Source organism: Pteropus vampyrus, unplaced genomic scaffold (genome assembly GCF_000151845.1).
Source record: "Pteropus vampyrus isolate Shadow unplaced genomic scaffold, Pvam_2.0 Scaffold20, whole genome shotgun sequence".
NCBI classification, from domain to species: Eukaryota; Metazoa; Chordata; class Mammalia; order Chiroptera; family Pteropodidae; genus Pteropus; species Pteropus vampyrus.
The window spans coordinates 2,104,649-2,115,950 of NW_011888801.1; the positions used below are offsets into that span (position 1 = coordinate 2,104,649).

At 33.9% G+C, this 11,302-nt stretch overlaps 1 protein-coding gene and 1 pseudogene across 3 annotated transcripts in view; one reads left to right on the forward strand and one right to left on the reverse strand.

Moving 5' to 3' along the window:
* The window catches only part of ADK (adenosine kinase), a 475,283-nt gene that overhangs the window by 305,136 nt on the left and 158,845 nt on the right, over positions 1-11,302 (forward strand). The window lies entirely within an intron of this gene.
* LOC105288961 overlaps positions 10,671-11,302 on the reverse strand; it is a 2,774-nt pseudogene continuing 2,142 nt past the window's right edge.

Consider the following 11,302-nt stretch of genomic DNA (forward strand, 5'->3'; position numbering starts at 1 on the left):
TCAAAAAAAGAAGTGGAAAAAATAACTCCTTTTGCAATTGCAACAAAAAGAATAAAATACCTAGAAATAAATTTAATGAAACAAGTAAAGGACCTATATAATGAAAACTATATGACCCTATTAAAAGAAATCAAAGAAAATACAAAGAAATGGAAAGGTATTTCGTGTTCTTGGAGCAACATAGTTAAAATGACCATATTACCTAAAACATTATGCAGATTTAATGCAACCCCCATCGAAATCCCATCGGCATTTTTTAAAGAAGTAGAACAAAAAATCATCAGATTTGTATGGAAGCACAAAAGACACCGAATTGCCAAAGCCATCCAGAAAAGAAAAGACCGAGTCTGGAGGCATCACTCTGCTGGACTTCAAATTATACTATAATGCAACAGTAATCAAAATGGCGTGGTATTGGCAGCAAAATAGATACACGGACCAGAATCAAGAGTCCAGATGTGAACCCATATATATATGGGCAAATAATTTTCAACGAAGAAACCAAAAACATACAGTGGAAAGCCTCTTCAACAGATGGTGCTGGGAAAATTGGAAAGTCACATGCAAAAGAATGAAACTAAGCTGTTACCTATCACCATACACCAAATTTAACTCATAATGGATTAAGGACCTGAATGTAAGACCTGAAACAATAAAATGCATAGAAGAAAATATAGGAACTAAACTCTAGGACCATGGACTTAAAGTGGATTTTATGAATTTGACCTCAAAAGCAAGGGAAATAAAAGCTAAAATAAATCAATGGGACTGCATCAAACTAAAAAGCTTCTGTTCAGCAAAAGAAATTGTCAATAAGGTGAAGAGACAACCATTTTCCCAAATGGGAAAATATATTTGCAAGCAACGCCTCCGATAAGTGCCTAATATCCAAAATATACAAAGAACTCATACAACTCAATAACAAAAAATAAACAAAAACAAAAAAAACGATCCAATCAAAAAATGGGCATAAGACCTAAACAGACATTTCTCCCTAGAGGACATACAAATGGCCAACAAATATATAAAAAGATACTCAACACCGCTAGCTATTAGGGAAATGCCAATCAATACCACAATGAGATACTATCTCACACCTGTTAGAATAGCTGTAATCAACAGGACAATAACAAATGTTGGAGAGGATATGGAGAAAAAGGAACCCTCATACACTGCTGGTGGGACTGCAAATTGGTACAGCCACTATGGAAAACAGTATGGAGGTTCCTCAAAAAACTAAGAATTGATCTACCATATGATCCCGCAATCTCTCTACTGGGTATTTACCCCAAAGACTTGAAAACTCATATCCAAAATGATATTTGCACACTGATGTTTGTAGCAGCATTATTCACAGAGGCCAGGATATGGAAGCAACCAAAGTGTCCTACGATAGATGATTGGCTAAAGAAGCTGTGGTACATATATACAATGGAATATCATTCAGCCATAAGAAGAGATGAAGTACTGCCATTTGTGAAAACATGGATGGACCTCGAGATAATTATGCTAAGCAAAATAAGCCAGACAGAAAAAAGCCGAAAATCACATGATATCACTTATACGTGGGATGTAAACCTAAAAGCAACAAATGAGCAGGATAAACAAACAGAGACTCATGGACATGAACTATAGACTAGTGGTTACCAGAGGGTAGGGATTGGGGGAGGAGGGGAGAGGTAGACGGGGTAAAGGATGTCAAATATAGGGAAGTAAGGGAAGGGTGAAGTGGGTAAGGGGGATCAAATATATGGTAGCTGAAGGAAACTGGACTTTGGGTGGTAAACACAATAGAATATACAGATGTCAAATGATAAGCTACACCTTAAAATTGTATTAACCAATGTTACTCCAATAACCTTAATTTAAATAAACAAACAAACAAACAAATAAAATACTTCACCTCTTGCCTTTCACCTTATGTGTATTGTATTTTAAAGTAAGTAGTAGTAATTTTTTACTTTATTTTTTATTTTCCTGAAGTCTTTGCTTCACAGGGCTTCATTTTCTGCTCTAAACTTTTATCATCCTAAAATTCCTTTCACTTCTGATCTTTGTTGAATGCTCAGTTTCTAGAATCCCATAGTTCTTCCTTAGTTTTAAATTCTTGTTTTGAAGGCACATTCTTCATTAACTTTCTAAGGATGCAGGGCAATCAACATTTAGAGATCTAAAGTTTTCAGTCTTGCCATCATTTACTCTCACTCTAGAGTAATATTTTGGCTGCATATGGAATTCTACAAATAATATTTTGTTTGGAATTTTGAAATGATTACTCTTGTATATTCTAACCTCAGATTGTTTTTGAGAAGTCCGACTCCATTTTTTTCTGTATGTGATCTGAGTTTTCTCTAAAAATATTTATAGTCTATATTTCTGGTTTTCTAAAATTTCCTGATAAATAAAAATGGTATAGGTCTCCTTTAATTTGTTGTGTTAACTTATTGGTTTCCATAAATGTTGACAATAAAAAAGTTCTGGTAAGTTTTTAAATGTAACTTTTACAAAAATTTTCTTCCTACAACTTTCTGTTCTTTCTTTTTGGAACTTCTGTTAATCAGAAATTTGATTTCCTGGATTCATCCTCTACAATTTTTATTTTCTTTTGATTTTACCCCCATTTTCTCTGTTCATTGGAATTCCTTTTTTATACCACTGCTTCCCTCTTTGTTAGAGACTCTTCTCAAATATCTGGTAATGTTGGTTGTCTATTCATATTTAGGAGTGATGTATTAAATACCTGATTAGATAATGTTCAAGATCTTAGAACATTTGAGTAAAAGACAGCTTTTTCATAGGAGAGGTAATTTGTATGTATTCTCCAGAGCTATTTCATCTTTCCTAAGATCGTCGGATCTTCCGGTTTTCTGCTTGGGTGAATTTAAGCCTGAGTACTTGTCAGGAAAAGAGTCTGAAGGGCTGACTATTTTGTGTACAGATTGTCACATTATCACCTCAGCCTGTTTTCAGTCTAACAATTCATCCCGAACCCTATTCTCCTTTATGCTTGATGTCCCTGAATCTGAAGCCTTTCCAGTTCTTTCTTAGCCTACCTTCTCTCCTTTATCCTTTAGAGGCAAGGGAAGGGTATTTATCTGACTACATATAGGGTGTGAATGGAAATCTGAAAGTTCAACTCTTTATCATCTCCCCTAATTTTCAGTCCCACTAGATACCTAGTACTGTCATTTTCTAAACTTCCCAGGGTTCTTTGGATAAATCACCTTGTTTCTTATTGGACTCTCCTTCTGTTAGCATTTATACTTTAGCATTCTTTACTCTGTTGAGCGTGTTACCACTTCTCTTTGTACTTTCTGCCTTCAGATATAATTCATGATTGTCGATATCTTCTAGTTTTATTAACAAAAGAGTTTTGCTTTAGTTTCTCATTCTCTACATTGTTTTCAGATAATTTTTGAAAAGAGCATGGCAGAAATGTCTATACTCTGGCATCAGAAATGTTATCTTAAAATCAATTCCATAGCTTTCAATATCTCTCATTGAAATCTATCAATAGTTAGAAATAGCTATAATAAATTAAGTTTTATTTCATCTCTGAATTTTAAGTAATCTAATCCATTTAAGTAAGAATCAACAATCAACAATATTGTATGGTCTGAGATAGGTAATATTCTATTTAATGAGAGCAAAAACTTGGGGCAATTTTTAGCAGAATTTCTAGATTAAAATAATAGCATACTATTATTAACATTTGGCCAAAAATATTCATCTCATTTCCATATACACTTATTAATTACTCACTATTTGCCAGAAACAGCGATGTTCACTGTTCATTGAGCATGTATAGTCCTGTTTAAAGGCAAGAGAGATGACCTTCTGAATGTTTTTACTTAGTTCATTCATCTAGTTCACCTATGAAAAACAATTTTGTTAAGTTAAAAAATAAATATTTTTCTTTGTTTACTGAGGAGGGTTTTTAGTTTTGTCTTAGTGGTTACTTTTATACTTACACCTTTTCCGATGTTCTTTTTTAAGTCCTTTGTTATTTTATTTAACTTTTTGCTATCTGGTTTATCTGTTTTGGTTGGTATCCTTTAACTCACATCTGTTGTATATATAACAGCCCTTGAGCTTATTCTGTTTTCTCCTCCTCTCTTTCTCTCTCTCCCTCCCTCCCCATCAATTCTTCCCCTTTTTAGTTACATTATTTCTATTTTGTCCCAAAATATTAATTTTGTATGTTCCCTTTTTAATTTTACCCCTATTTTTATTTTAATCATAGATGTACATGTATATATTTTTAATGTTCACCATCATTTAAAAACTCCTCCTCTAATGAATTCCTCAAAAAGACTCATGGGTATAGAATTCCCTAAATTCTCTGTTGAAAACTGTTTTTCTATGGTCTTGATATTTAAAGGACAGCTTGGCTGGATATAAAAATCCTTGGCTGACTCTTTTCATTGTTTTTAAAAACTTGCCGTTCCATTGTTGCCTTGCTTTTTATGTTGGTTTTGAAAAGTCTGATACCAGTCTAATCATTTGCCTTTATATGTTGTTTGATTGTTGTATCTGGAAGTCTGGAGGACTTTTACCTTTATTCTTGAAATCTAATAGTATTACTCTTATATATCTATAGCTTGCTTATTGTGTTAATTTTCCCAGGTAACGGGCAGGCCCTTTCAATGTCTAGATTCAGTTCTTATTTTTTACAAGTTTTCTGGGATTATAGTTTTAAATAGTTCTGTTCCCTTTATTTTGTAGGAACTCAGAAAATGTGCGTTATGCCTACTTATCTTTTCTTCTATTTCCATTATCTTTCTCTGACTCTTTTACTTTTCTTATTTTATTTTCATTCCCTTTTAGTTTCCTGCCTTTTTTTAGTTCCTATATTACATTTTCATTTGAGTTTATTCTTCCTTGGGCACCCCGTTATTTATTCTGTTCTAAGATGGTTTTCTCTTTGTCTTCCTTTTTTTTCAGTCAACCCTCTTTTGTTGTTTTGTTTATTTCTTGTTTTAATTTATGAATTTCAGATTCATGATTGGTTTTCATATCTTCAAATGCTCGTTTATTTAATTCCATTTGTCATGCCATCTTATTTTGTTTCGCTTCATGGTTGGTTTTCCTTGGTAGAGTTATCTTCAGTTGATATGTGTTGATTTTCATTTCTGATGTTTGATAACTTTCTGTTACTCTTTCTCTTGTTCAAGATGTGTGTGTCTGTCTGTCTGTGTCTGTGAGTGTGTGTTACTGTGGCACTTTAAATGATTCCTGTTGTAATAGTGCCCTCTCCCATCAGTATATCAAAGTGCAGATGTCTTAGTAGATTTGTTTGGAGGAGTGGGGATAAGAGTTGTTTTTAGTAGATTTAATGAGGAGAGGGGTTAGGGATTATGACTTCTTCAACTTTGTGCTCTCTTTCAAAACCCAACATTTCCCCCGTTTTGATTCTTTTCCTCTTCATGACTCAATTGCCAAAAGGACTTCTGTTTTGCCTTTTTCCCTGCCTCAGGAAGTATGCATTTCACAGAGTGCCCCTTCAAATTTGTATACTTTTAAGTTCCTCCTCTCATCTACCTGGATACTTATTAATATTTTCGTATTTAGAATGGATGTCATCTTTCTGACAGTGGTTTTAGATTGACGTTAGGCCCAGTTGCCAGCTTCTTTCTCTTTACCCAACAGTTTTTCTCAAACTACCTTTGCTCTCCACGAGGCCCCACAGTGGAGTGGAGGGTGGGACATGATTATAAGAGATCATACAATGGAATTTGGTGATTTTTCTCTTTTTACTTGTTATTTTGAAGGTCGAGCATTCTTTTTGTCTTCAAGTTATGCCAAAGATAGAGTGTTTTTGTAGATTTATTTTTTCATCCTAGATCTGTATTATTTGGAGGGAGACAGGACTTCAATGGCAACCATTGCTTCAGCTACCTGGTTTTCTTCAAATTAATTCATTTTAACATTATGCACCATCTCTTCTTTCACCCGTCTCTCCACCCTAAGTAGACTTGTTCATTCAAAAAATATTTTCAATACTTGGGTAACTGGATGTCTTACTTTTTGCTTGGGCTTTCAAGAAACTTAGAACCATATTCAGAGCTAATTCAAGACCCTTGTGTCATATATGTCTTATTCCTCCAAAACTTAACCTATTCTGAGTTGTATTCTTTCTGATTATTTTTTTAAGTTGTCTCATTAATTGGGGGAACATTGAAGGTGTGTGTATAAATAAGTAAGCAGACATATGAGTCAGTGGACTGGAATTCTGGTTCCTCTTCAAATCATTAGGTGTATGACCTTGGGTAAGCAGAGCAACCTCCTTGGTCTTTAATTTCCTTATCTGAAAAATTGGTTAATAGATCAAATATTTTTAACTTCAGAACTGTGTTATCATGAGAAATCTAATACATAAACCAAATACATAGCAGAATGGCTGTGTTCAGGCCGATGCTGTAGTTGCAGTGAAACTAATTCTAATTTTTGATCTAGAAATGTTAGAACAACCTCTTAAAACAAAGAAATACAACCTTCTTTTCCTCTATTACCGCCAAATTTTATATTTGTAGTATTCCCCTCGTTTGCTATCTTCATAAAGATTTTGAGTTTCTCTAGGTTGGATAACAGTCTTAAGGATAATGAATGGATATTTTATTCTAGATCAGTGTTTTTCATACTTTAACATGCATCAAAATCACCTGGAGGGCTTGTGAAAACACAGATTGCTATGTCCCACCTACAGTTCATAATTCCATAGGTCTGGGGTAGAACCAAATATTTTCATTTTTAGCAGCTTCCTGGTCATACTGTAGCTGCTAATTTTGGAATTACACTTTGAGAACCACTGTCCTATATCAGTGTTAAAAATACATTTTAATTTTTATTATTTAAAAAATTGTATAAAGTAGTATAACTTAATGGCCAGAAGACAATGTCTAAGTAATATGTGATATCTGAAAGGTAATATTTAATTAACATACAAAGCTTCTAATGTTATGAAGTTTTCATATCTACTGTCAGAGGGTATCTATACCTTTTTGATTTCTTGTTGTGAATGGATAGATGCTAATCTGGCAGCAATCAGGGTTGGCTTCAGCAGTAAAGAAATTATTCCAGTTTACAAGCAATTGTTTTTTTGACATGCTGGCAACACCTAAGAAGAAAATGTCAGGGTCAGTATAACTGCGTTCACTGACAGTTTAGCTCTTTTCTATATCACAGAAAATGGTTTGAAATTTGGCTTTTATGAAAATCTGAAACATTGACTACTTGGAATGATAAAACAATAGCTTTCAGCTTAGTCATTTTCCATTTACAAAGTAACACTTTCATAAAAATAAACAATACAGACTTCAAAAAACCGTAACAATTACTCAGAAAAATAGTTGCATTTTTGCCATTCTTGAACTCAGACTTAAAACTACTGTGTCCAGTAGCATTGAGGAGAAATCACTTTTTTGCCTTCCATTAAGTAACTACTTAATAAGATCACTTCATGATAAATATAGCCAAAGAGAACAACCATCTCAGTGTAGGTTCTTAAAGATCATTTGTGTTCTCTATAACTTTTCTTTCAGTTTCTGAACTGACAGAGAAGTTATTTTATAAACTTTTCATGATAGATAGGATTTTATGTTTTTAAAGTTTACACCAATTAGTTATTAGTTCTATGCATCAGAAGTTATAATTAATTGCATTTCTGGCTCACTAAGATTTGTCAATTTCTGGATAAAAGGGACTCCCTCCTCAAAATATCCCTTCAAATCTTTTTTAAAGTGTACTTTTGATATGTTCATGTTTTGTTATTTTTTGCTTTTAAAAATATTATGCAAAAAAATTGGTTGTGGAAATAAGCCAGATGTCCATAAACAGATAGATGGATAAACCACATTGTGATATATACATGCAATGGAATATTATTCAGCCATAAAAAAGAGGTAATATACTATATACTCCAATGTGAATGAACTTCAAAAATGTTATGCTAAGTGAAAGAAGCCACACATAAAGATCACATAATGTATGATTCCAATTATGTAAAATATTGAAAATAGGTGTAAATCTATAGAAACAGAAAACAGATCAGTGGTTGCCAGGGGCTAGGAGCAATATGGAGTAACTTTTTAATGGGCATGCAGTTTCTTTTTTGGGATAATGAAATATTTTGAAACTAGTTAGGGGTGATAATTGCACAACATTGCGACTATACTAAATGACACTGAATTGTTCACTTTAAAATGTTTAATTCTGTTATGTCAGTTTCACCCCCCCAATTTAAAAAAATCAGTTAATTTTAAACCTAACAAAATTCTAGAATTTTTGAGATGGAACGGCCTCTGAAGATCATCCATCTAATCTCTGGTCTATTTTTTGTAAATGAAGAAACTGAAGTTCATCAAGATTAAATATATCACCCAAATGTTTCAAAGTAGTTTGTCTAAAACCTAGATCCGAATTTGAATCTCTGAATTTGTAGTCCAGTCATTTTTTAAACTATCACATGCTGCTTTATTATCTGCGTTATTATTTTTGTTATTTTAGGAAGACATACTACTTCAATTGTTATTTTTACATAGAAAATAATGACAAAGAAACATAGCTTCATTTGTGCCTCTTATTTTTTTAAAAAAAGTAGGAATAGCAGATGTTTATTTCAGCTATTTGCCATACAGCAGGCAAGAGTTTGAATTAGAAGAACATTATTCTCTGCAATACCTTGGCAATCAAAGAAGCCACCCTCTATTTTTGTTTTAGTCCACAATTGCCTGGTTTGTAAATCCCAGGCCTCTACCATGATTATGATTCATTTTTAAAAACATAAAAATTATCTTAAAAAATATGTTAGCTTTATTAGCACATTCGACCTCTTGACATTTTTTTTTGTTCCTTCCAGTAGACAAGAACACTGAGGGTAGAAAAGTTACATAAGTGATCCTGTCCTGCTTATGGAAGCTAGAGGATCTGTTTCAACAGTTACCTTCAGAGACATCTAGGGAGAAGCATTGAGTGGGACTGAGGGCTGGAGATGGAGAGCAGCAACAACTAAAACAAGATAACATAGTACTTTCTGGAAATAGGGTGTTATACTCAAACGTAAAGGACTTGTGTTGATTTAGTGTTAGTCACAGAAAATAGATATTCTCATTTCAAGAGAGGACATTAGGAAATATAATTAAATAGTTTTCTTTTCTCTCAACCCACTTTAACTTTCGATTTCCTCATGCTCTTTATTATTAAGAGGAAACTAACTCTGATTACCATCCTACATTGGCTTTCCTGTTAATATTCTCTCTAACATTCTTTTTGTCTGAGTGGCTGTTATCATTTCTACTGAGTAGTATGTATCTCCTTATTTTCCTTTAATTCAGAGGTCAGCAAAATATGTCCCATGGGTCAGATTTGGCTTATTGCCTGTTCTTGTGACTAAAGTTTTATTGGAACACAACCATGCTCATTTTATGTATCGTCCGTCTATAGCTGCTTTAAGTGCTATAACAGGTGAGTTGAATAGTTGCAATAGAGATCATATGGCCCACAAACCTAAAATATTTGCTATTGGGCCTTTAACAGAAAACGTTTGCCAACCCTTGCTTTTGTTGACCAAGTGGAAGGTAAAGAGCAGATTCTAGTGTGCATAAATATCACCAGCAAAGGAAAGGATCATAGGTAGATATCAGATCTGTACCTACTTAACACTAACTAGAAGCCCCATGTGGTCAGACTAAGAGTTTCATGAAGGTGAATCATTGGAGCTAAGGTAGGAAAGACAGTTTACTGTCAGATTTAGAGGATTTTTAATGCCATGTCAGGAACTTGAGATGTATTGTTTAGAAAATGAGACATTTAAGATTTTTGAGCAAAGGAGCTTTGCTAAAACAGGAAACCTTTGTAATAGTGTTTACAAAGTAATGAGGATTATATTAATGGGAAATTAATACTAAAATATTAATAAGAAAGGTGGCATAGTTGCAAATTACTATAGAATTAAAATTGATAGGATATTAGATATAGATCTGGAGACAAAGATAATAATGCTTAGATTCAAACTTCATTGAGAATAAAAATAAAAAATATTTTCACATGTTCAGGAGGTGAAGAGCTCACTTTTATGGAAGGTTTAAGTTGATGGAGAGGAATTATAACACTACTGCTTTCTAGGTATCAACATACTAAAGTCGTTAGAGCATCCCAGCCACAGGCAGTTTTTCACTGTCCGTATTTTACCTTTAGGGCACCCGCTGCCATCATCTAGTCAGGGTCCATCTCTTTATAAAATCCTCTCACCTCTTCTCTCCAAAATGCCACCCTTATACTCAGATTTACCTCTGCTGTCTCATGCAGAGTAAATTACTTCCATTGTCTAAGTACAAGAAGCCAAGAAGGGTTTTAGCTTTCTCAAATGAAAATGCTTATCAAGGTATTTTCTTCAACTAAGCCACGATTCCCAAACTGTGCACTGAGACACACTACAGTAAACTTGCAAGAATGCTATAGGAATATTTATCTCAGGGTAATGACAGTTTCAACATTAGATTGAAGTACCTTCCTTGGGTATGGTGTCCTATCTTTGGGAGTGATTGCCGTGATTTGAAAAAATATATATATCTCCCAAAAAGCAATGAAGAACAGGAAATAAGGGTTCATTTAAATCCAGTATCCTATTAGTAGATATCGTGGTTACTTTTTTTGTGGAGGGTCACTATTTATGGCAAATACTACACATCTGTGATCCTCTCCAGTCAGAAGTTCTTTGAGATGGTGCCATTGGCCTTGGCCAGTGGGAGTATAGTCATATGGACTCCCACATCCTGTGAATGTTCCCATAGATAGCAGAGGTTTTAAACTGGCCGTTGAACCTGCCTGTCACCTTGTCAACCCCAGCCATGTCCATCTGGATGGATGCGTGGTCCTTGGCGCCAATGATGTGGTTGATGACAGAGCATTTCCATGGCACATACAGGTCCATGAACTTGCCGGTGTTCTACTTGTCAAGGACACACCTGGTACCACCATGATGAGCTGGAGCATAGAAAGTGTATTGTGGTGATTTTTAAATGAAGTAAAAAATATTTTCTAATTTATGTGTATTTTTTTAACTGGGTATTAAATCAGTAGGATTGTAGTACTTATTAAGTTGTTTGGACCTGACCAATAAAACAAACAAACAAACAGAACTGTTGAGTATTTCTTAGAGCACCATAAAAACTTACTAACGGTGATGTGAACTGAGAAAGTTTCAGATCCTCTGAACTCGAGAGTTCTCCAACTCTAAAATGAATATACTCTTCCTTTAGCATGTAAAAATCCAACAGTCCTATTTTCTTTCTTTATTTTATTT